Below are 27340 nucleotides of genomic sequence, written 5' to 3'. Positions count from 1 at the left end.
AATCGGTAATGATAACGATTCGGTAAAATTACCGAAAATGCAATGTAGGTAGCCAATGTTCCATCAGCACATGGCTTACAGAATCGGTATTTTACCATGGAATACAAATCCATGGTAAAATACCGATTCCTGTGTACATGCACATCTGTGCATGTACACATGTGCCATGTGACAGACAGACGTGCCCTTAGGGCACGTCTGTGTGCCACATTGCACACATGCCCGTTTTGGGGGTGCTAGAGGGTGTCAAAGTGACACCCCCTGCACCCTTGCCAAATTCGGTATTTACCGATTCGGTAAATACCGATTCGGTATTTGACTTTAATCCTATGGGCTTCAAAGGCCCATAGGATTCAATAGCAAATACCAATTCGGTATTTACCGAATCGGTAAATACCGAATTTGTAAGGAATCGGTAGCGATTCCAGATGTTGGGACCTACATCCCATTTACCGATTTTGAAATACCGAATCGGTCAAATTCGGTATTTCAAATTCGGTAAATGGGATTTACCTACATCGGGCCCATAGTGAAGTAGCATTAATCCGCTCAGTAGTTTTTGAGGAATTTGGGTTTAAAATGTATGTATATAAGAGGCTACAGAGGATCTGCGGACCTGAGAAACCTAGAGATACAATCTGATCTATTCAAGAAAAAATGTATTGGAAGCCATTTTAGGACTTAAGGGTCAGTTCATTATCCACGAAAAAGGTTAGAAAACCATATATGGGGCCCAGTTGATACCAAAACTGGTATTCTTTTTTTTGAGGCTGCAGATCTGAGGGGATTCGTGGTCCTGTTACAAAAAAAGAATAGACTGGCCTCTCCCCTTTTCAATTTTAACCATTACCCTGAGGGGCCAGGGCCATGGGAGTTGTTTTTAAAAAAAAATTTAGGTGGGTATGCAGCCTTCCTCCCAGGGCCATTCCAAGGCTCCAGGGATGAAGTTCCTCAAGGCTGCTTCATATTACTAAATAGTAGTGGGGCATTAGGCCCCTGTCCCTGAGCCATTAAGAGCCCTCAAGGGCCTCATGCCCCAGGGCCGCAACAAATAAACAAAATGACCTGCTGCACCGTTCCCATATGGGATAACCATAACAGACAAAGGACGTAGGGACATGGAGAGCCTCATAACCCCCGCCGGCCCCCCTGCCTGCACCCATCCTGGTGCGAGGGGAGCTGGCTATATTGGTGTGCTTATGCCCACTAAGAGCAGCTTTTTTCTGTGCTCCCGCCAGATGGGAGCCCATCTGTATCCCTCACCACAAGGGCGTGGGAAGGGAGATGAAGTTCTCCCTCTCCAAAACCTTAAAGACAGGAAACAGCAGTGTCTGTGTCACAAGGGCCACTGGATGGCTCGGAGGGCGGGGTGGGGCACAAAATAAAATCCAAGGGCATTTCTGAGCCTATCCACCAAAAAACGTCAGCCTTGGGGAGTTAAGTTCAAGAAAAGGTTTATTGAAAAAATTAATATGATCATAAAAACAATACTTCGTAAATGCAGTTATTTGTTGATACAAAGATGCATAAGGATGTAATAAAGAGTAATAATGTTGTATAATGTCCATTAAAATGGTAAAAGGATAATATGCAAGCTGATTTGAATAGTCAAAGGTTCACAGAAATCGTAAATAGCAACATATGACAGAAATGCAGAATTTATATAAATAAATGAATAAATATTATATATATATATATATATATATACATATATTATAAAAGATGATAAATCAAACATAATTATAGACAAAGTGTAGAAGGTCAGGGATGCTTGATAACTTCTTGCTGTGAGGGAGCGGGTAGAGAGGTTCTTTTCAGGGTGTCATCTAGAAATTTTTTGGGCCCCAAAGATGAGAACATTTAGTAGCAAGAGGGATAGGATGAACGAGTGCTGTATCGAGGCGATGATTGTGACATACGGCATACCACTAAGCTAAATAGGACAATTTAGAGGAATCTTTCCCATTTTTTGATGTTTGCTGAAACACTACAGCTAATAACAAATCAACGAGTGGTAGCTGAGATTGACTTGTTTTCCAGTCCAGTGTTAAGCTACCTAGAAAAATGTTTATGGGGGAGAGGGGAATTGTGGTATGAAATATAGTGTTGATTTGGTTCCAGACCTGTTTCCAAAATATGAGAACATGTGGACATGTGAACAACATATGATGGAGATCAACATCAGCCGGGGAACATGTCCAGCAAGTGTTGAGATTTGTGTTGTGTATTTTGTGTAAGTATGCAGGGGTAAGGAACAATCTATTGTAAATAAAGAAGAGTGTTTGTATTGTGCTGGCTGCTCTGGATGATTTTCTAAGTTTCGTCCAAATTGTATTCCAAAAAGAAATAGGCCAAGTAATTTCTAGATCGAATTCCCATAAGAGTCCCACTTTGGTTTTATCTCGGTCTGAGGAAATATGAATTTTTATGGTCAATTATGTCCCCTATCGTAGACCCCAACGGCTCCATGTACGTGCTTCAAGTACATGTATGTTCCCTCCACTTTTAGCTATGAAGACGCAAATACATTTGCGTCCAACGTTAACATGTCCTCTTTCAGATCCACCATGAATGGGTCGGATATTCCGTTCTTAAGTGTGCCTTGCCAACGTCTTTACATGGTGCACTTTTCACGTTTCCCCTGGCTCTGGCGAGTTAGGCCCTGATTTCTGTCATCGAGTCTTTTCCTGCCTTCTGTCCCCGGATGCTGCAGCCTGGACCTGCATCTGTATCCCTGACCTTTGTCTTACTCCCTGCGCGGCTAGCGGTGCCAGGCTCGGCCTGCTTGCCTGTCAAGACTGTATTTTGCCTTCAAGTTATCTGCTCCGCTCCTCGAAAATACATTCCTGTCTAGTAGTTTAGGTAAACATCCTTCCCAGCTGCAGAGTAAAGGGCCCGGCCTTTCTGTTTCCATGCAAGTAATTCATTGCTCCTGTTACCATGGTAGGCCCATGGCCCCCACACTACATGTAGACACGTAGACGCATATACACGCACTAGCAGTCAGTATAGAATAGCCTCTGCCCAAGAGACCTTTTCCTCTAGATAATACAGTTCTCCAAACACCCGATATTAGATATGATTTGGGATTAGGTTGTTCTGACACCCCAGACTTCTGTCTGCTCATGTAAGGCTAAATGTCAAGTCCCCTTCACCCTCCAGTTCTACGTCAATTGCACGTCATGCTGCTGCGCGCGCATCTCTGCCATGTATTTCTGCTGACACTGCAGGATTCTCTTATGGATCCACCCACTTGTGACACCTTTATGTGACGTTTCTAGTACACACCCTTGTGCACACCTCCTGTTCCGCCTTTTTCATTACGTATATGTTTTCTTATCTCTCCTCTCAGCTGTTACGCCTTCTGCATCCATCACCACTGTAATGCATTGACTATATATATGATATTCTGTCAATAAAGTATTGTCTATCCCTTCCTGAACCTTCGTGGTGATGGAATACGATTTGCCTGGTTCGAACCAATTCCTTTTTAAGGAATAAAACCCCTTTTAAAACCTCAGATGCCACGGACTCTGCCTCTTATTTTTTCTGAGTTATTCTTATTGAACTTTACCGCATAAATTAAGTATAGGTAATTTAAATTTACCACATAATTGGCGCCCGAATAGGGACCCCTCCCCCACCTTACGCGCCGGCGGTGCGTTGCAGGCCCGGTCCCCTGCCACAGCCGGACGGACAACTACGCGTACCAGCAGGATTTCCTGTATCTCCCTCAGGCCAACGGAGGTGACTGAGGCTGCGATCGACACCCAGACGAGGCGGTGAGGAGTGCGGAGGATCCCGACCAGAGCCTAGCTGAGAGAGCAAGGTCCGAGGTATTCAGAGGCCCACCAGGTTCCGAAGTCCCGAAGTACCTACGTCACGAGTCGAGTCCAGTCCGGTCCAGTCCAGTATCAAGTTTCCGAGGCCTTCCGTCCCGTGCTTCCCGGTGAGTACCGTTGCTGGGGACGCATCTAGACGAGCGCATTAATTTGTGCCGGTCAAGACGGGTTTGGGTACACAGACCCGGTATGCACTGTTTTAGCGGTGTATCTGTACTGTTTAGCAGTATATCCGGTCTGCACTGTTTTTTAGCGGTGTGTCTGTACTGTTTAGCAGTATATCCAGTATGCAGTTAGCTAGTTTCATTCTAATCATTATTGTTCGTTTTTAAAAATGTTTCAGTGTGTTTTAAATGTCGTGGTATGAGTGATTGTTCGATCTTCATTACTGTGTTTTTTGTATTTACTGTGTTCAAGTTCGAGTAAGTATCAAGTAGCAGGGTTCAAGATGCCTTTATTTTCCAAACTAAGACAAATAAAAACTAGAAAAGGGATACTCGAGGAAGCTGTTCCCATCCCACCCAGGGACACTCCCGGATATTTTATGTACCATAAGCATGGCCTAGATGCCGTATTATATCTTGACTTATGGGTGGACTATACCAAAGATTTAGAAGAGAACCTGAAATGGCCCGCTACGGGGACATGGGATGCCGACTGCATCATGAGAGTAGAAAAAGCATTATGGAAAAAGAAAGCCAGACAGTCACAGAAGGATGCCATTGAATTATGGCGTAAAGAATCGCATAGACGCACAGAGAAAGCACTCAGAAAAGCAGAAAAAAAGTAGAGAGGATTCAGACAAAACCCGAGAAAACGTATTAGTGGAGGAAGGTATACGAGTTAAAGCAGAACAAGTAGACAGACAACGAAATACTCTTATGAATGGTATGTATCCTCTTCTGACCGAGGGTTTACTAAGGCCACCCAGGAAGTACCAAAAGACCTGCCACCTCCATTGCTCCCGACTAAATTACACCACAAGACCGCAAAGGACATATTCCTTTCTTCCTATTTAGACGATGTAGCCCCCGAATATGTTAATATTCCGCCGCCACACACACCACCTGCTGACGGCACCCCACCCCGAGATAATCTGCACCCACTTCCGCAACAACAAACTCCTCCTCCCGGTCTACATCCTGCGCCCGTTCCTCCAGCCCCAGTCCTTCCTGCACCTATTCTCCCTGGCATGAATCCACTAAATCCTTTTTTACCTGGCACCTCAGGAGGTGCGGCAGGAGGTTTCCAGACACCGCCACCAACACATCGAATGACTTATAGGGATTTAGCACAACAACGTACACCTCAAACAGTGAGTTACAACATATTTAAAGAGCCTCTCACAGACTGTAGATATGATCCAGTACCCGGTAAAGACGACAGAATGATGCTGTCATCAGTACGTCTACGACGAGTTGCAAACTATTAAATGTTACTACCAGGAATGATTGAGCATCTAGACAGAATATATCTTTTTGTCCAAACGGGGCAAGGCCCGGAAAGTATTGGCGAGGCCATGGCACACCAGAAAGTTGACACTCAAAAAATGATATTACGTTTCTTTATAAACTGCTTGATAAGAGACCGAGATAGGCCCGGTGTAGACCAGGAAGAAATGAAAGCACTTAACAAATGGGGCCAGAATATAGCAGACGGAAAACATGATAAACAAAGTTGTATAGAAAATATGTATCGACGGATCCGAAAAGCAGTAGAACAAATACACGAAAGAAGACAGCCTGAAAGGGAAATAGATACAGACAAGAATGATTCCTCGGAGGAGGAACAACCAGAAACAGCAACAGGAACAGTACGGTTACCAGCTAGAGAAATGATAGCATATGTAGGTAAGGGAAGATACTTTAATAATAGTATGCGTCCAGTACGTCCAGAAAGTAAGAGAGTTTTTCAAGCAGCCATGTCAAATCCAAAGACCCCTGAACACCTATTTCAGGCTACCGATAAAATACTTCAAGAACGAATGGGGTACCATGTACTCGATTCCATGGATGAACAAGAATTAGCCAGGTCAGCAGTACAATGGGCTGACAGTCCTGATAGATATAGTGATGACGCGTTAGCGCAAACGTTTTTGAATCTTTCCCCAGGTGAACAGCGTCTAGCTGGTATGTACATGATACAACACCTCCTTATATTGTATAAAAGCCAACACTCTGATCCTGGTCCCCTACCTGATATATTAATAGAACTACTCATGAATAAATGGAGAGGCCTAGGTACCGATTTAATTAAAGTAATTCTAGAACATCGACACAGATATAGTGCCTTCCTGTGTCCACAGTTTGATCCAGCTCCACCCATAGAAAGAAAAGCGTATTACATAGACAGACAGAATCCCTTACGAGAAGTACACCCAGTCAGGAATGATGATAATACTTTTAGACGCATGTTTGTATACACACCCATAACTAAAATAGAACTATTGGAAATGAAGAAATTAGTGCCTAGCCATGACAAAGATCCAGCAGGTTTTCACCGTGAAATAAAAGACATGTTACTCATGGGTGATTATACCTATCCCGATATCATGAAAATATTGAAAGTATTATTGCCTGCCGGTATTTACGAGAAACTCAAAGAAAAAGAATGGGAGGTGGGAGAGCAAAAGATTGATTGGGCTGCATTAGAAAATGAAGAAAACACTCGAACTCCAGGCCTACGGCTTGGGGACAAAACTAAAGCATTACCAGGATTGTTAGTACAAGTATTGCCACGTTTATTAGCAACGAAAAAGGAAGACTGGGATGCAATATCAGCCTGCAAACAGAAACCCGATGAAGACACTAGTGATTTTTATTCCCGATTTGAGAAATGTTTTATTATTAATAGTGGCCTGAAAGCAAGTAGCGAGTCATATCCACATCTTTTTGTATCCAAATTAGTCGAGAATTCCCTGCCCCAGGTTAAGAACCGAGTACTGAAAGTCGAGAGCACCTGGCAAGCTAATACCCCTTCACAAATGTTGCAAATGTTGCAGTATCACCAGAATAGAATTAGAGAAGAACATGAACACGAACAAAGACGTATGAAAGACACGAAAATGAAAATGCTAGTTGCTCAGTCAGTTCCAGCTGACGGTAATAAAAAGGGTACGACACAGTCCAATAATTCAGCAGGTCCTGTTAAAGGGACATGCAACTACTGTAAACAGCCAGGTCACTATATAAACGATTGTGCAGTTCTGAAACATAATATCTCTACGGGTAAAACTAAAGAGAGACCGCGTCCACCTAGACAAGATCAAGCCCAACAACAAGTACCCCAGAACGTACAACCTATGCATGCTTCACAACAGACAGTACAGACCGTAGCAGTACCACAGTCACAGCCCATTACCGCAACACAAAACACGACACAACAGATGTACCAGTATGTACAAAATGATTATCCCGATTATCAGCGATACACATGAAACAGCCTAGAGAGGGAGGTTGGCTTGCCTCTTATTGAGGTTCCTGTAGATCAAGAGGGTCCTTATGTACATAGTCAAGTATTAGGGAAAGACAGAAAGTTTTTAATTGATATAGGGGCAAGCAGGACAACTATAAGTCACGACGAGGTTCCAGGGGCACCCCTCTCAGGCTCACAGAATGTTTCCCTTGGATTTTCAGGAAAGCCTATTGTTAATGAAGTTTCGCAACCACTTCCCCTCGCAGTTGGTCCATTGACACGTACTACAGATTTACTACTTACAAAATCATGTCCAGAAAATTTGTTAGGTATAAAGACACTGAAAGCTCTAGGAGCTGTGATTTGCTGTTCTCCGGAAGGAGTAAGATTGTTCCTACGTGACTTTAAGGGTCACTATGTGTTGAGAGATATTGATCCCAGATTACAGAATGTTCCTGCACATTTATGGGCACAAGGCCCCACTGATGTAGGTTGTATGCACATTACACCATATCGAGTCACGCTCAAGCCAGGAGTGGTATTACCACGAATGCGACAATACAAGTTACCCCCAGATGCTGTAGTGGCTTTACTGAAAATCATTGACGAGCTCATTGCACAAGGAGTGGTTGTGGAAACCGACTCCAATCTCTGTAATTCCCCCATCATCCCGATTCTTAAACGTACTGATCCAAATGCACCCCCAGTTTATCGATTAGTTATCGATTTACGCGAATTAAATAAATGCATTGTGCCACAGTATCCTGTGGTCCCAGATATCTCTTCATTATTGACTGCCATTGATTCAGAAGCAACGTTCTTTACTGTAATTGACCTCAAGAACGCCTCCTTTAGTGTCCCAATTGATCCGGAAAGCCAATATCTTTTCGGATTCTGTTTAAATGGACGAAGCTTCAAATTTGCACGCGCACCTCAAGGATTCACAGAAAGCCCCAGCATCTATAGCCAAGCACTGAAAAGACAACTTGACAGTATTCACATGCCTGAAAACACTGCCCTGCTTCAGTATGCTGATGATCTACTGATCACTGCCCGAAGCGAACCCGAATGTGAACGAGCATCACTGACGGTTTTACATTTCCTGGCCGACAAGGGGCACAAGGTGTCCCCTTCAAAGCTTCAATTCTGTGTTCAGCAAGTTGTGTACCTTGGGCACTTGCTGAACACAGTTAATTGTAAACATGTCACCACCGAAGACACAAAAGGAGGTGCGGGCCTTCACAGGCCTCACTTCTTACTGCAGACAATGGATTCCCCAGTACGCATTTCTTGCAAAGCCACTCATACAGTTGACAACTCAAGAGGCAGCGTCTTCGACTGTCCTCCCTTGGACTCAGGAACATACACAGGCTTTTGAAGACTTAAAGAAAGCTTTATGCCAAGCACCTGTTTTAGCAACACCATGTTACAGCAAGCCTTTTACACTTTTTGTTACAGAACGTGAAGGTACTGCACTGTCAGTACTCACTCAGGAGCAAGCAGGTTCACACAAACCGTGTGCTTACTTCTCTAGTACACTAGATCCAGTAGCCCAGGCTCTGCCTGCGTGCTTGAAATCAGTAGCAGCGACAGCTTTAGCAATCAGACAAAGTGATTCCATAGTGTTAGGACACCAATTGACAGTACAAGTTCCACATTCCGTGGAAGTTCTTTTAAACCGTACACAGACTCAGCACTTGACTATAGCACGACTGACAGGTTATGAATTGACATTGTTTCAGCCACACATAGAAATCAGACGCTGTAATACATTGAATCCCGCTACACTTCTGCCATTAAGTGTAACCGACCCATTGGCACATGATTGTATTGAAATCATTACTATTACGACGAAACCCAGACAAGACTTGACAGACACTCCATTACCAGATCCAGACCTGACACTTTATGTGGATGGTTCATGCATGAGAACAAGTACAGGAGAGTTAGTGGCCGCCTACGCAGTCACGACAGAAACTGAAGTCATAGAAACGAATTGTATTGACACCCTGTCAGCTCAAGCAGCAGAGCTCATCGCTCTGACACAAGCTTGTCGTCAAGCCAAAAATAAGAGAGTTAACATATATACAGATTCACGTTATGCATTCGGAGTCGTACACGACTTCGGTGTCCTCTGGCGAGAGAGAGGTTATTTGACTTCTCACGGTGCCAAAATTCCACACGGTCCCCTCATTCAAGCACTGTTAGATGCAATACATCTGCCTACAGCCATATCCATCATGAAGTGCAAGGCACATACGAAAGTCACTGATATCATTTCCCAGGGTAACGATCTGGCAGACCGAACAGCCAAGCAGACAGCTCAGAATCAGACTTACGCAACTGACTTGACGAAGACAATAGTCTCGACACCGACACACTGCATGACAGTTAGGGATCCCGCCCTTGATGTAATTGACATACAGACACATGCTACACCAGATGAAATCAAGAAATGGACTGAACTAGGAGGGATCCAAACAGATCAGGGATGGATGACGAAGGGAAAATCTACATGGTTTCTCCCCGACTCTATGGTTCAAGTTATCATTAACACAGTACATAGTCCTGCACATCTAGGAGAAAAAGCCATGTTAGACAGTATTCAAAACATCTGGTTCAATAAACATTTACGAGCAGCAGCCAAACAGAAAGTGCGTACTTGCATGATTTGTTGTCAGTTCAACCCAGGTAAAAGCATTCCTGTAGAGCAAGGTGGATTTCATCCTCCCGATCACCCTTTTGAAGTCCTCCAGATGGATTATATCCAGATGGAACGTTGTCGAGGATTCAAATATGTCCTCGTAGTTGTATGTGCACTTTCCCGTTGGACAGAAGCATATCCGGTCCCAGATTACACTGCTCCGACCACTGCCAAGCAGCTGGTACGTGAATTCTTCCCCAGGTATGGTTTGCCCCGTATCGTATACTCAGATAACGGCCAGCCATTCTCGTCCGAGCTTGTGAAACAGGTTACACTCCTGCTCGGCTATCAGTGGAAGTTCCATTGTGTCCGACATCCCGAGGCAGCAGGTCTCGTGGAGCGTCACAATCAGACTCTGAAAATTCGTCTTGCCAAATCTGTAGAGAGAAAGGCGTCGACTGGATAGTAGCTCTACCAGTCGCACTCTTTTACATGAGAATGATCGCACACTCCAGAACAGGGCTATCCCCGTACGAGGTGGTCTTTGGTAGGCCACCAAATATGTGGGGGACGCCTCTTCCTCGAAAAATTACCGATGTTGACTGTAATATGCTGACAGATTACCTTGCCTCCTTGATGTCTGCACTACAATCATGTCGTTCACAGGTCGCTGCAGCCTTTCCCGACAACACTGAGGTGAAGCCCCATGAAGTTGTTCCAGGCGATTTCGTCTTCGTAAGAAATTTCGATAGGAGGAGTCCGCTGGAGCCCCGTTGGCAGACGCCGAAGCTAGTACTTTTGACCACAAGGACCGCGATAAAAGTGGAGGGCCGCAAGGGCTGGCTGCATTCGAGTCATGTCAAAAAGTTTCATGGACTACCGCCAGATTTGAACTCTCAGCCTTGCCCTCCTCCACAGACTGACTCAAAACTCCCTCTGGTCGAGAAAACTTCTTCCCAGGAATATAAGTTGAAATTGAGGTCTAGCAAGTCAGACAGTTTAATTGTTTAAGTCCTCCCCTAGGTGAATCGGTTAGACGAGTCTCTGACATGTATCCCCTAGACCCCAATAGAGAGAGAGATAGACAGAAACAGCTCAAGAAACGAGAATATTGTAAATCACTTCGCAGCCACTGTATCGTGACACTATTGATTATGTTTTTTCTGAGTCTTTTGATTATTGCTGCAAGTATACTGTTGCATCTATACTACCCTATTTTCAAACGTGCACATTCTCTCTTTAATGTTACTGCAGAACACTCTTTCAGTGAATTACCTCCGCATGAATTGTCTTACCGACTTGCGCTGCGCAACAACACATTCATTAGTATGTTACATCATTCCCATCAGACCAGCAACGCTACAAATTGTTGGATATGTGGCTGACTCCCTCCCTATCAGAAATACAAGGGAGTTCTGCCTCTCTTTCCGTACCCGTTCACACACAATGGTTCCTGTGGTGCATGGTTTAGTTTGATCAATTCCTTAGATTCCAATTCCGTAGTTTACCAGGGCAACTGGGTATGGGGAAATCTGAACACCGTTTTGCATAAAGTATGTTTCCCTGACAAGGAGGGTCTCCCCAAAAGGACAGGGACTGATCTAGAAAATGAAGTATATGGATTAGGTAACTTTACACTTAACCTCATGATTCTGAATGTTGAATCTGAAACCGCACCAGTCTTGCCTGCTATGTCAGTATTACCAGTCAAAGGTGAATTATGTGTTGGAAAGAATGGTTCAGTACACCTGGGTCATAGTAAATGTACTACTGTGATCGAATTCAGTGATAAAGGCAAGTCTACGTTTAAGGCTTCCCGTCATTCCTATTTCATTTGTGGTCATACCGCATACATACGCTTACCTCCAGATTGGGATGGCACCTGTTACATTGCATTCCTTCTGCCACCTGTTTTCCTAGCCCCTCCTGATTATCATAGGAATACTCATCTAGTACACAATAGACCCCAGAGAGATCTCCCGATTGTCGACTACACTGAAACGGCATGGGAGCAATACACAGACTTCAATAAAGGTTTCTTTCCCTACTTAGGTGCTGTCTTTAATGGTAAACTGATACGTAGATTAACAAGAACCCTCGAAACAGTAGTGAATGAGACTACTTCCGCCCTAGGCAACTTAACGGAGGAGCAGTCTGCTATGCGGATTGTTGTTCTTCAAAATCGTCTTGTCCTTGACGTCATCCTGGCCGATAGGGGCGGAGCCTGTAGGGTCATCGGATCGAGTTGCTGTGTTTTCATTCCAGAAAATGCGCCATCAGTATATAGAGCCATAACCCGTTTTCACAAGATTGCAAGTCAGATACACCAGAATCCAGGCACCTGGACTTGGTCCGGTTGGTTTTGGAGCGTGTTGTCAGCCTGGGGATGGAAGATCCTATCCTTCCTAGGTATTGCCCTTCTCATAGTATTCAGTTGTTGCCTATGTTTACAATGTGGGCCAGCCATTTGCGGCTTGTGCGCCACATCATGTATTCCTCATTCAAGTCCACGTTCAAAACACCGTAAGAAGAAAGAAGAGCAAATGATGTTACATGAACAGATTGATAGATTAATGAGGATTGATATATCATGAAGGGTCCGTAGGGAGACAAGGAGGGAATGAGGAAATATGAATTTTTATGGTCAATTATGTCCCCTATCGTAGACCCCAACGGCTCCATGTACGTGCTTCAAGTACATGTATGTTCCCTCCACTTTTAGCTATGAAGACGCAAATACATTTGCGTCCAACGTTAACATGTCCTCTTTCAGATCCACCATGAATGGGTCGGATATTCCGTTCTTAAGTGTGCCTTGCCAACGTCTTTACATGGTGCACTTTTCACGTTTCCCCTGGCTCTGGCGAGTTAGGCCCTGATTTCTGTCATCGAGTCTTTTCCTGCCTTCTGTCTCCGGATGCTGCAGCCTGGACCTGCATCTGTATCCCTGACCTTTGTCTTACTCCCTGCGCGGCTAGCGGTGCCAGGCTCGGCCTGCTTGCCTGCCAAGACTGTATTTTGCCTTCAAGTTATCTGCTCCGCTCCTCGAAAATACATTCCTGTCTAGTAGTTTAGGTAAACATCCTTCCCAGCTGCAGAGTAAAGGGCCCGGCCTTTCTGTTTCCATGCAAGTAATTCATTGCTCCTGTTACCATGGTAGGCCCATGGCCCCCACACTACATGTAGACACGTAGACGCATATACACGCACTAGCAGTCAGTATAGAATAGCCTCTGCCCAAGAGACCTTTTCCTCTAGATAATACAGTTCTCCAAACACCCGATATTAGATATGATTTGGGATTAGGTTGTTCTGACACCCCAGACTTCTGTCTCCTCATGTAAGGCTAAATGTCAAGTCCCCTTCACCCTACAGTTCTACGTCAATTGCACGTCATGCTGCTGCGCGCGCATCTCTGCCATGTATTTCTGCTGACACTGCAGGATTCTCTTATGGATCCACCCACTTGTGACACCTTTATGTGACGTTTCTAGTACCCACCCTTGTGCACACCTCCTGTTCTGCCTTTTTCATTACGTATATGTTTTCTCATCTCTCCTCTCAGCTGTTACGCCTTCTGCATCCATCACCACTGTAATGCATTGACTATATATATGATATTCTGTCAATAAAGTATTGTCTATCCCTTCCTGAACCTTCGTGGTGATGGAATACGATTTGCCTGGTTCGAACCAATTTCTTTTTAAGGAATAAAACCCCTTTTAAAACCTCAGATGCCACGGACTCTGCCTCTTATTTTTTCTGAGTTATTCTTATTGAACTTTACCGCATAAATTAAGTATAGGTAATTTAAATTTACCACAGGTCCACAAGAGGTATCATTAAATGGGACTAAATGGTGGACGCTTTGGGGTTTATGTACAAAAGGTTATGCCACGAGAAAAGGGGGTGGGAAGGCGAGGAAGGTAAAGATTTAGGTTTAGCATAAGTATCAAGTATTGCGGTCTGCAAGGACAAAAATTAAAGTTTAAAGGAAGAAGGCAGATGATGAAGAGTTTGTAATTGCGAAAATTGAGTGGGTGTGCCCTGATCTAAAAATTGATGCACCCAGATTAGGCCCTTGTTTCTCCACACCTTCCAATATATAGGTTTCCAATTGAGAAGAATTTGTTTATTGTTCCAAATTGTGGAGTTAAGAAAAGTATCTAAATTATGTACTGCTAAGTGGGGTGCAGCGTACAGTAGTTTACAGGATTGCTTGATTATGGGGGTAGGGAGCTTTTGTGGTTTGCGAGTAAAAGAGAGATATTACTGAAATGAAAAGGGAGCTAAAAATGAGGTGTCAAGATCCACCCAGAGAGGTTTATCCTCTAATTGATTAGTAATCCAATTTGATAGTTGCCGCAGTTGAAAGGCTTTATGATGCTGGATCTGTATGCTCTTGAGTTAGAGTGCAGGGACCTTGCTGGAAGGTGGGTCATTTGTAAGGGGTAAGTGGGCATCTACTGCTGGCAGTAAGGCCACCAACACAATATATGGTCCAGAAAAGATTTCAATAAAATTTTGCTTTGCTCAGCATTTCGAGCTGGCAACGAGCAGGAATATTAACTTGGGAGACAGGTGTGTAAAGAATCTTAAAACACCAATACACTAAATAAGTAAGACACAACACAATACAAATCCCACACCAATGTATAAAGGTTGGAAACATATTCCCCTTTACAATGATTCCAAAGCAACAAATTCAATGTAGGAAACCGGAGATATTCATTTTAAAAGATTAAACACTTTCGAGAGCTTAAAAAATATAGTGCCAACTTTGGTACATCTGGTCGTGCCTGACTGGGGAAAAGTCAAAGCTTAAGGGTGAGTGCGATGGAGCTCTGGCAAAATACACTAACTGGGAGTCTCGGTCAAAATTTTACCTCACACTTAGAAACTTTTCTAGAGACGTTATTCTCATTCTCTAGAGAGGCTTCCATTCAGCCAGGATCAGAGTTGACGATGGTGGCTTGGCTCAGCAGGAAACCTCAGTGAAATCCTGGAAGTCTTGGGTGTTGGAGCTTTCAGCAGGATGAACCTGAAATCCAGGCCGGGTCACAGTTTGACATCAAAAGCTTGACTCTGGTCAACAGGTCGGTCACCCTATTGGTCTTTTTCCAAACGTTGTTCCGAACTTCTCCCAACATCTGGAACCGCTTCCTGAAGTTCCCCATGGGGGTTCAAAGTGTCCAAAATACAAATCTGAGTGTCTAGAAGCTCTGAGATGGTCCTTGGAAGTTTGGGACTGCAATTCGAACAATACACCTGGCATTATCCTTAAAGGTCCACTAGACATACTCCAGGCTGGTAATGTCTATGCGGAGATGGAGCAAGTGAGCGCTGTTAACCTGTTGCTTTCAGGGAATCCAATCCTTAATCCTTTTTAAAGCAAGCCATAGACGTCAGGGCTGCGGTACCAAGTGTGCAGCAGGTGCAGTCCTTCAGAGTGCAATCTTTTGGGGTGCAGGACAGGTGTCCAGCAGGGATGTCCTTTTTTAGGTCTCGCTGGTGTTAGCAGCGCGAAGCACTGCATCCAGCGAAAAACCTATTGTTGTGGACTGGCCGGGAATGTTGGACAGGGGATGTGCACGAAATTATAATTAGGCCCATTATTTGTTGGATATTTTTGTACTTACCACAATAGGTATAGGGTAACAATATTTTTGACAAGTATATTGTGGTCACAATATTTTGGTATGGTGATATTTTCATAGGTGATATTTTGTCAGTGAATCCTCTAGCTCTAGATCTACTTTAGTCAGGCTAACATGTTTTGCTCCACAGAAGGACTAACTGCGAAAAAAGAAGCCCACACTTTAATTCAGGCTTTGTTAAGATGTATTGTGCATGAATAAGTACCTTTCTTGACTAAACTACATGTCCGCTTTTGGGGCCAGTCTAGATGCACTGTGCACAGACATATGCCTCGGACTAGATCACATGTTCTTTGAAGGTGTCGGTTTTGTTGCACATTCAGGGGCAAACATAGCACTTTGGATTTTTTTACGCATTTACATTTTTGCACCTTATATTCATGTATTATTAATAAGGCACAAGCATTTTTTTAAATAATTTCTTCAGCATTTTTGTGATCTCCAAATTGGGCAGGTTGTAGGCCTTTTATTAGGCCACCATAAGTACTCACTTTGGAGCTTATATGTAAATATGCATTTGTGGTGTTCGTTGTAATGATGGTAAATAATCGCACAATAAAAAATCTACCTATCTATTTATCTATCTATCTATCTATCTATCTATCTATCTATCTATCTATCTATCTATCTATCTATCTATCTATCTATCTATCTATCTACCTATCATCCATCTATCTATCTATCTATCTATCTATCTATCTATCTATCTATCTATCTATCTATCTATCTATCTATCTATCTATCTATCTATCTATCTATCTCACACGACTACAAGAACCAGAATATTTTACAAGATATTTTACATTATTTACTCCTTCCTCATCTGCAGTTTGGCAATGCAGGCTACACGCCTATCTAAACAAATGTTACAATGTTACTGCTGCTCCATAATCGTCAATGGAGCTGTCAACATTCTATTCTTTACCTTCTGCTATGTGTCTTGCATTAATATTTTTACCATGAGAAGCTGGAGTAGACAACAAGCAGTAATACTATTTACAAGCTCTAAATTGTGTGTTTCCTGTGCCTAACACTAGCAGCAAAGTATATTTCGTCTATGTAACATTTTATTTCCTCTCTATTACAGATAAGGATTGTTATCTTGATTAATTACTTGAATGAATTATTTTAATTATTATTTTAGGTGCTTATGTTGTCCCACTCCCAATGCTTGTTGTTAATTACTAAAGTTAAGCATAGCTGTGGTGAAAATGTTAAATAATAGGTTGAGAGTGAAACTATATTGGGATGACTGATATGCATGACGTAAAGCTCCAAATTATAAACACGCCTATAGTTAAGCCTGTAATTTACAATGTTCATTTATGACTACTAATTGAATAGCAAGCTTGGTTTACGTATTCAAATAGCTATTGCAGTCATTGTTAGAAATGAAGAAAGAAAACAGAGGGTTTTAAATCCATGGTTAACAAAGGCAGCACACCGTATAAGGGAAATACAGAGGAGATTCATTGTTACTACCAGGAAGACAAGCTTCTAGACTGCCCAGACATTGAATTTGAAAGGCAACCACATGGCCCAGCATGATGATGACTTCAGGAAACTATCTGCATTTCAGGATGCTGAGCCAAAACGAAGGCTTCTAATTGGACACATCCGTAAGTGGGCCTAGGACGTGCCAGGGGGTCATGCTTCTCTGTCCTCTGGGTGCCACCCATGGATAATTAACCTACCTAACAGCTGAGTCATGCACCTCTGCCCTTCAAGCATTAGTGGAAAGGAAGGTGCCCTGACAAGGTAGCTCGATTGAATATTTACTTTGTGGAAAAGGTATTACCATTTCCTTAGAGTAACTTGAGTGTTTTCCCCCTTTAAAGGTATGCTGTGCATACCAGTAGCTGGGAATGTGTGTCCGTGGTCTCAGGTTAATACAGCTGGAAAGATCTGCTTGCATTTCAACCCCAAACAATGATGCTTCATTGAGTACCAACCAATCAAGCATCCCCTAGTCCATACAAACTAACGTGTCAGGTGAGCAGCTGTTAAATGGATGAAGTTGTCTGAAGGATTTCCACAGGTCTCTTGATTTGTTTCTGATTTAGCCTGGTACAAGCTGGTATACAAAACATCTCAGAACTACAAGCTTTACCCGTGGCTCCCTTACTGCTATTTTGGAAAATTGGGATCAATTTATATTAGGTGTTATGGTACAGAGTTTTTGACGTAATCTGTGCAGTATTGTCTCAGACACACAGTAAGTGAGCTACTTTGCTTGTTTGTCAATGATACTGGGCAAAGCTGGACAATGGGCACATGCCCCATAGTATCTCAGATGCATTGCGAAACATCAATGTTTGGGTTGTACAGGCCTTAATTTCTTGTTTTATATTTTGAAAAAAGACATGCACGAACACATTACCCGGTGGTGATGGCCACTGGGATGTTTTGGTCTGCTTATAACTTTGGTGGCACTTGATGAATCTTATGAATCTTCTCTAAACTTTCCAAACAAAGTCTCATCCACCTCAGCTCCTTTCTGGAAAGTTTAGGATGATCCGTCAAGTGGGGCAGAGAAAAAGGGAGGATTCCAAAAAGTGTTTTCCCCCTGAATTTTTCTGTTTGAAAATTGAAAAGCTATACCACAAATTCGGCTGAATAAAATTACACCATATTTGGCAGAAAGCTAGATCCTGGCCCAGAAAGCATACTTTTTGTGAAGTAGCATTAATCCGCTTGGTAGTTTTTGAGGAATTTGGGTTTAAAATGTATGTATATAAGAGGCTACAGAGGATCTGTGGACCCGACAAACCTAGAGATACGATCTGATCATATCAACAAAGATGTATCGGAAGCCATTTTAGGACTTGGGGGTCAGTCCATTATCCACGAAAAAACATATATGGGGCCCAGTTGATACCAAAACTGGTATTCTTTTTTTTGAGACTGCAGATCTGAGGGGATTCGTGGTCCTGTTACAAAAAAAGAATAGACTGGCCTCTCCCCTTTTCAATTTTAACCATTACCCTGAGGGGCCAGGGCCATGGGAGTTGTTTTTTCAAAAAAAAATGTAGGTGGGTATGCAGCCTTCTTCCCAGGGCCTTCCAAGGTCCCAGGGATGAAGTTCCTCAAGGCTGCTTCATATTACTAAATAGTAGTGGGGCATTAGGCCCCTGTCCCTGAGCCATTAAGAGCCCTCAAGGGCCTCATGCCCCAAGGCCGCAACAAATAAACAAAATGACCTGCTGCACCGTTCCCAGATGGGATAACCATAACAGACAGGTCATGAACAGCCTCATAACCCCCGCCGGCCCCCCTGCCTGCACCCATCCTGGTGCGACGGGAGCTGGCTATATTGGTGTGCTTATTCCCACTAAGAGCAGCTTTTTTCTGTGCTCCCGCCAGATGGGAGCCCATCTGTATCCCTCACCACAAGGGCGTGGGAAGGGAGATGAAGTTCTCCCTCTCCAAAACCTTAAAGGCAGGAAACAGCAGTGTCTGCGTCACAAGGGTCACTGTGTGGCTCGGAGGGCGGGGGTGGGGCACAAAATAAAATGCAGCGCCTATCCAAGGGCATTTCTGAGCCTATCCACCAAAAAACGTCAGCCTTGGGGAGTTAAGTTCAAGAAAAGGTTTATTGAAAAAATTAATATGATCATAAAAACAATACTTCGTAAATGCAGTTATTTGTTGATACAAAGATGCATAAGGATGTAATAAAGAGTAATAATGATGTATAATGTCCATTAAAATGGTAAAAGGATAATATATAAGCTGATATGAATAGTCAAAGGTTCACAGAAATCGTAAATAGGAACATATGACAGAAATACAGAATTTATATAAATAAATGAATAAATAATATATATATATAAAGTCCAATGGTGGACGAAACGCGTCAGGAAAACGCCCCACAAAGTGAATAAATTACCTGTTTGGCAATCCGCTGGTGTGCGACTCCATTTCCTGCGTTGGTGGGAGTTTGGCAATGTTTGGCGGCGTGGTTCTGCCGCGGGAGGACGCACAGTCAGCAAGCGCGCCAGAGGCTTTCCCGACTTGAACTACTTCTTCTTGGTCGTGACACACGTAAGGGAAAGCGGTTGCCACCGATGACCGGCATCGGTATGATTCTGGAAGCGGACTGAAAAGGGGTTCGCCTACAGCAACGCGGAACCAACAGACACTTTTTTAATAAACACCGCCTAATGGAGGGCATAGAAACTACTACTGCCAAAAACTACAGGATCCAGCATGCCTTGCAAAATGATGACACGACCATTGGAGGTCCTGACCATTGGGGGTCAATAAACGCAACTGTGGCAATCACCTGTGGCTTGGCAGCAGCAATGGTGTAAGGGGTAACCTTTGATAAAGTCCAATGGTGGACGAAACGCGTCAGGAAAACGCCCCACAAAGTGAATAAATTACCTGTTTGGCAATCCGCTGGTGTGCGACTCCATTTCCTGCGTTGGTGGGAGTTTGGCAATGTTTGGCGGCGTGGTTCTGCCGCGGGAGGACGCACAGTCAGCAAGCGCGCCAGAGGCTTTCCCGACTTGAACTACTTCTTCTTGGTCGTGACACACGTAAGGGAAAGCGGTTGCCACCGATGACCGGCATCGGTATGACTCTGGAAGCGGACTGAAAAGGGGTTCGCCTACAGCAACGCGGAACCAACAGACACTTTTTTAATAAACACCGCCTAATGGAGGGCATAGAAACTACTACTGCCAAAAACTACAGGATCCAGCATGCCTTGCAAAATGATGACACGACCATTGGAGGTCCTGACCATTGGGGGTCAATAAATGCAACTGTGGCAATCACCTGTGGCTTGGCAGCAGCAATGGTGTAAGGGGTAACCTTTGATAAAGTCCAATGGTGGACGAAACGCGTCAGGAAAACGCCCCACAAAGTGAATAAATTACCTGTTTGGCAATCCGCTGGTGTGCGACTCCATTTCCTGCGTTGGTGGGAGTTTGGCAATGTTTGGCGGCGTGGTTCTGCCGCGGGAGGACGCACAGTCAGCAAGCGCGCCAGAGGCTTTCCCGACTTGAACTACTTCTTCTTGGTCGTGACACACGTAAGGGAAAGCGGTTGCCACCGATGACCGGCATCGGTATGACTCTGGAAGCGGACTGAAAAGGGGTTCGCCTACAGCAACGCGGAACCAACAGACACTTTTTTAATAAACACCGCCTAATGGAGGGCATAGAAACTACTACTGCCAAAAACTACAGGATCCAGCATGCCTTGCAAAATGATGACACGACCATTGGAGGTCCTGACCATTGGGGGTCAATAAATGCAACTGTGGCAATCACCTGTGGCTTGGCAGCAGCAATGGTGTAAGGGGTAACCTTTGATAAAGTCCAATGGTGGACGAAACGCGTCAGGAAAACGCCCCACAAAGTGAATAAATTACCTGTTTGGCAATCCGCTGGTGTGCGACTCCATTTCCTGCGTTGGTGGGAGTTTGGCAATATATATATATATATATATATATATATATATATATACATATATTATAAAAGATGATAAATCAAACATAATTATAGACAAAGTGTAGAAGGTCAGGGATGCTTGATAACTTCTTGCTGTGAGGGAGCGGGTAGAGAGGTTCTTTTCACGGTGTCATCTAGAATTTGTGTGGGCCCCAAAGATGAGAACATTTAGTAGCAAGAGAGATAGGATGAACGAGTGCTGTATCGAGGCGATGATTGTGACATACGGCATACCATTAAGCAAAATATGACAATTTAGAGGAATCTTTCCAATTTTTTGATATTTGCTGAAACACTACAGCTAATAACAAATCAACGAGTGGTAGCTGAGATTGACTTGTTTTCCAGTCCAGTGTTAAGCTACCTAGAAAAATGTTTATGGGGGAGAGGGGAATTATGGTATGAAATATAGTGTTGATTTGGTTCCAGATCTGTTTCCAAAATATAAGAACATGTGGACATGTGAACAACATATGATGGAGATCAGCATCAGCCGGGGAACATGTCCAGCAAGTGTTGAGATTTGTGTTGTGTATTTTGTGTAAGTATGCAGGGGTAAAGAACAATCTATTGTAAATAAAGAAGAGTGTTTGTATTGTGCTGGCTGCTCTGGATGATTTTCTAAGTTTCGTCCAAATTCTGTTCCAAAAAGAAATAGGCCAAGTAATTTCTAGATCGAATTCCCATAAGAGTCCCACTTTGGTTTTATCTCGGTCCACAAGAGGTATCATTAAATGGGACTAAATGGTGGACGCTTTGAGGTTTATGTACAAAAGGTTATGCCACGAGAAAAGGGGGTGGGAAGGCGAGGAAGGTAAAGATTTAGGTTTAGCATAAGTATCAAGTATTGCGGTCTGCAAGGACAAAAATTAAAGTTTAAAGGAAGAAGGCAGATGATAAAGAGTTTGTAATTGCAAAAATTGAGTGGGTGTGCCCTGATCTAAAAATTGATGCACCCAGATTAGGCCCTTGTTTCTCCACACCTTCCAATATATAGGTTTCCAATTGAGAAGAATTTGTTTATTGTTCCAAATTGTGGAGTTAAGAAAAGTATCTAAATTATGTACTGCTAAGTGGGGTGCAGTGGACAGTAGTTTACAGGATTGCTTGATTATGGGGGTAGGGAGCTTTTGTGGTTTGCGGGTAAAAGAGAGATATTACTGAAATGAAAAGGGAGCTAAAAATGAGGTGTCAAGATCCACCCAGAGAGGTTTATCCTCTAATTGATTAGTGATCCAATTTGATAGTTGCCGCAGTTGAAAGGCTTTATGATAATTGGAAAAATGAGGGAAGTTAACACTGCCTTCAGATTTTGGTCTTGTTATTTTCTGTAACGTCATTCTTGATTCTTTAGCGTTTCATAGAATAGAGGTCAAAATAGAATTAATCTTTTGGAAGAATTTAGATGGAATGAAAAGTTGAATGTCAGAAAGGGTATACAAAACTATCGGAGTCATTATCATTTTAATGGTGTCTAAACAATCCGACCAGGAAAGATGAAGCCTGGGAGATTTAAAATGGGCAATTTAATAATTTATGCACGCTTGTTGAATTGATGGTGATAATGCACTTGTGCTTTTCTTCTCTTCCACCCATGAGGCGTGCAATTTGTAGACACTGTTTATACTAATGGCATTCTTGATATATACTTGTAGTTGCCTACTTCTGCTTTGCAGTCACTGAATGATTCTGTGCCTAAATAAATCAATAAAGAAAGTTTGAAAAAAAAAAACTTCAGCACCTTGGATTTACGTAATTCGGGCTCTTCCTTGACTCAGTGAGAGGGGCCGCAAACCACCTCCTCCTCATTAAAGAGATAATCACCCTGGGAATTGGGTCCCGTAGGCCCTTAAAAAGCTTGAGGAGGGGAGCTGCAAACATTCCTCTGCAATACAAATGCGATCATCAAGAGGGGCCGCAAGCCTCCTACTTTTCAAAAGTAATCATGCCCCTGGCTAGGGACCCAAGGGCCATAAAATGGCTAAGAGAGTGGGGATTGAATGCCGCCCTCCCCAAATACATAAAGAAGGAATGTGAAATGAGTGGAGTTCACATTCTTCCAGGTGGGGAGCAACCAATTATGTCCTGCAAGGGCTTATTTGAAAAAATGTTGATGCTCCTGGTGCCCGTAGCTTTGTTTAGTGTTGTTGTCAGCATGCAGTCAGCAAAGCAGCCCCCTAACAACATAAAAAAAAATACAGTAAATCTCTAAGGCCAATGAATCATGACCACGGGAGAGATCACCATTATTTTTAAAGCACTCCATGCTGGATATGTATGCTCTTGAGTTAGAGTGCAGGGACCTTGCTGGAAGGTGGATCATTTGTAAGGGGTAAGTGGGCATCTACTGCTGGCAGTAAGGCCACCAACACAATATATGGTCCAGAAAAGATTTCAATAAAATTTTGCTTTGCTCAGCATTTTGAGCTGGCAACGAGCAGGAATATTAACTTGGGAGACAGGTGTGTAAAGAATCTTAAAACACCAATACACTAAATAAGTAAGACACAACACAATACAAATCCCACACCAATTTATAAAGGTTGGAAACATTTTCCTCTTTACAATGATTCCAAAGCAACAAATTCAATGTAGGAAACCGGAGATATTCATTTTAAAAGATTAAACACTTTCGAGAGCTTAAAAAATATAGCGCCAACTTTGGTACATCTGGTCGTGCCTGACTGGGAAAAAGTCAAAGCTTAAGGGTGAGTGCGATGGAGCCCTGGCAAAATACACTAATTGGGAGTCTCGGTCAAAATTTTACCTCACACTTAGAAACTTTTCTAGTGACGTTTTTCTCATTCTCTAGAGAGGCTTCCATCCAGCCAGGATCAGAGTCGACGATGATGGCTTGGCTCAGCAGGAAACCTCAGTGAAATCCTGGAAGTCTTGAGTGTTGGAGCTTTCAGCAGGATGAACCTGAAATCCAGGCCGGGTCACAGTTTGACATCAACAGCTTGACTCTGGTCAACAGGTCGGTCACCCTATTGATCATTTTCCAAATGTTGTTCCGAACTTCTCCAAACATCTGGAACCTCTTCCTGAAGTTCCCCATGAGGGTTCAAAGTGTCCAAAATACAAATCTGAGTGTCTAGAAGCTCTGAGATGGTCCTTGGAAGTTTGGGACTGCAATTCGAACAATACACCTGGCATAATCCTTAAAGGTCCACTAGACACACTCCAGGCTGGTAATGTCTATGCGGAGATGGAGCAAGTGAGCGCTGTTAACCTGTTGCTTTCAGGGAATCCAATCCTTAATCCTTTTTAAAGCAAGCCATAGACGTCAGGGCTGCGGTACCAAGAGTGCAGCAGGAGCAGTCCTTCAGAGTGCAATCTTTTGGGGTGCAGACCAGGTGTCCAGCAGCGATGTCCTTTTTTAGGTCTCGCTGGTGTTAGCAGCGCGAAGCGCTGCATCCAGCGAAAGACCTATTGTTGTGGACTGGCCGGGAATGTTGGACAGGGGATGTGCCCGAAATTATAATTAGGCCCATTATTTGTTGGCTATTTTTGTACTTACCACAATAGGTGTAGGGTAACAATATTTTTGACAAGTATATTGTGGTCACAATATTTTGGTATGGTGATATTTTCATAGGTGATATTTTGTCAGTGAACCCTCTAGCTTTAGATCTACTTTAGTCAGGCTAACATGTTTTGCTCCACAGAAGGACTAACTGCGATAAAAGAAGCCCACACTTTAATTCAGGCTTTGTTAAGATGTATTGTGCATGAATAAGTACCTTTCTTGACTAAACTACATGTCCGCTTTTGGGGCCAGTCTAGATGCACTGTGCACAGACATATGCCTCGGACTAGATCACATGTTCTTTGAAGGTTTTGTTGCACATTCAGGGGCAAACATAGCACTTTGGATTTTTTTACGTATTTACATTTTTGCACCTTATATTCATGTATTATTAATAAGGCACAGGGATTTTTTTAAATAATTTCTTCGGCATTTTTGTGATCTCCAAATTGGGCAGGTTTTAGGCCTTTTATTAGGCCACCATAGGTACTCACTTTGGAGCTTATATGTAAATATGCATTTGTGGTGTTCATTGTAATGATGGTAAATAATCGCACAATAAAAAATCTATCTATCTATCTATCTATCTATCTATCTATCTATCTATCTATCTATCTATCTATCTATCTATCTATCTATCTATCTATCTATCTATCTATCTATCTATCTATCTATCTATCTATCTATCTCACTCACACGACTACAAGAATCAGAATATTTTACAAGATATTTTACATTATTTACTCTTTCCTCATCTGCAGTTTGGCAATGCAGGCGACACGCCTATCTAAACAAATGTTAAAATGTTACTGCTGCTCCATAATCGTCAATGGAGCTGTCAACATTCTATTCTTTAACTTCTGCTATGTGTCTTGCATTAATATTTTTACCATGAGAAGCTGGAGTAGACAACAAGCAGTAATACTATTTACAAGCTCTAAATTGTGTGTTTCCTGTGCCTAACACTAGCAGCAAAGTATATTTCGTCAATGTAACATTTTATTTCCTCTCTATTACAGATAAGGATTGTTATCTTGGTTAAATACTTGAATTAATTATTTTAATTATTATTTTAGGTTCTTATGTTGTCCCACTCCCATTGCTTGTTGTTAATTGCTAAAGTTAAGCATAGCTGTGGTGAAAATGTTAAATAATAGGTTGAGAGTGAAACTATATTGGGATGACTGATGTGCATGACATAAAGCTCCAAATTATAAACACGCCTATAGTTAAGCCTGTAATTTACAATGTTCATTTATTACTTCTAATTGAATAGCAAGCTTGGTTTACGTATTCAAATAGCTATTGCAGTCATTGTTAGAAATGAAGAAAGAAAACAGAGGGTTTTAAATCCATGGTTAACAAAGGCAGCACACCGTATAAGGGAAATCCAGAGGAGATTCATTGTTACTACCAGGAAGACAAGCTTCTAGACTGCCCAGACATTGAATTTGAAAGGCAACCACATGGCCCAGCATGATGATGACTTGAGGAAACTATCTGCATTTCAGGATGCTGAGCCAAAACGAAGGCTTCTAATTGGACGCATCCATAAGAGGGCCTAGGACGTGCCAGGGGGTCATGCTTCTCTGTCCTCCGGGTGCCACCCATGGATAATTAACCTAAATAACAGCTGGAGTCATGCACCTCTGCCCTTCAAGCATTAGTGGAAAAGAAGGTGCCCTGACAAGGTAGCTCGATTGAATATTTACTTTGTGGAAAAGTTATTACCATTTCCTTAGAGTAACTTGAGTGTTTTCCCCCTTTAAAGGTATGCTGTGCATACCAGTAGCTGGGAATGTGTGTCCGTGGTCTCAGGTAATACAGCTGGAAAGATCTGCTTGCATTTCAACCCCAAACAATGATGCTTCATTGAGTACCAACCAATCAAGCATCCCCTAATCCACAACATCTAACGTGTCAGGTGAGCAGCTGTTAAATGTATGAAGGTGTCTGAAGGATTTTCACAGGTCTCTTGATTTGTTTCTGATTTAGCCTGGTACAAGCTGGTATACAAACACATCTCAGAACTACAAGCTTTGCCCGTGGCTCCCTTACTGCTATTTTGGAGAATTGGGATCAATTTATATTAGGTGTTATGTTACAGAGGTTTTGACGTAATCTGTGCAGTATTGTCTCAGACACACAGTAAGTGAGCTACTTTGCTTGTTTGTCAATGATACTGGGCAAAGCTGGACAATGGGCACATGCCCCATAGTATCTAAGTTGCATTGGAAACATCAATGTTTGGGTTGTAGAGGCCTTAATTCCTTGTTTTATATTTTGAAAAAAGACATGCACGAACACATTACCCGGTGGTGATGACCACTGGGATGTTTTGGTTTGCTTATAACTTTGGTGGCACTTGATGAATCTTATGAATCTTCTCTAAACTTTCCAAACAAAGTCTCATCCACCTCAGCTTCTTTCTGGAAAGTTTAGGATGATCCGTCAAGTGGGGCAGAGAAAAAGGGAGGATTCCAAAAAGTGTTTTCCCCCTAAATTTTTCTGTATGAAAATTGAAAAGCTATACCACAAATTCGGCTGAATAAAATTACACCATATTTGGCAGAAAGCTAGATTCTGGCCCAGAAAGCATACTTTTTGTGAAGTAGCATGAATCTGCTCAGTAGTTTTTGAGGAATTTGGGTTTAAAATGTATGTATATAAGAGGCTACAGAGGATCTGCGGACCCGACAAACCTAGAGATACGATCTGATCATATCAATAAAGATGTATTGGAAGCCATTTTAGGACTTGGGGGTCAGTTCATTATCCACGAAAAAGGTTAATAA

This window comes from Lissotriton vulgaris, chromosome 4_1, assembly GCF_964263255.1.
Source record: "Lissotriton vulgaris chromosome 4_1, aLisVul1.2, whole genome shotgun sequence".
In the NCBI taxonomy this organism is placed as follows: Eukaryota; Metazoa; Chordata; class Amphibia; order Caudata; family Salamandridae; genus Lissotriton; species Lissotriton vulgaris.
This window is presented reverse-complemented; position numbering follows the sequence as displayed.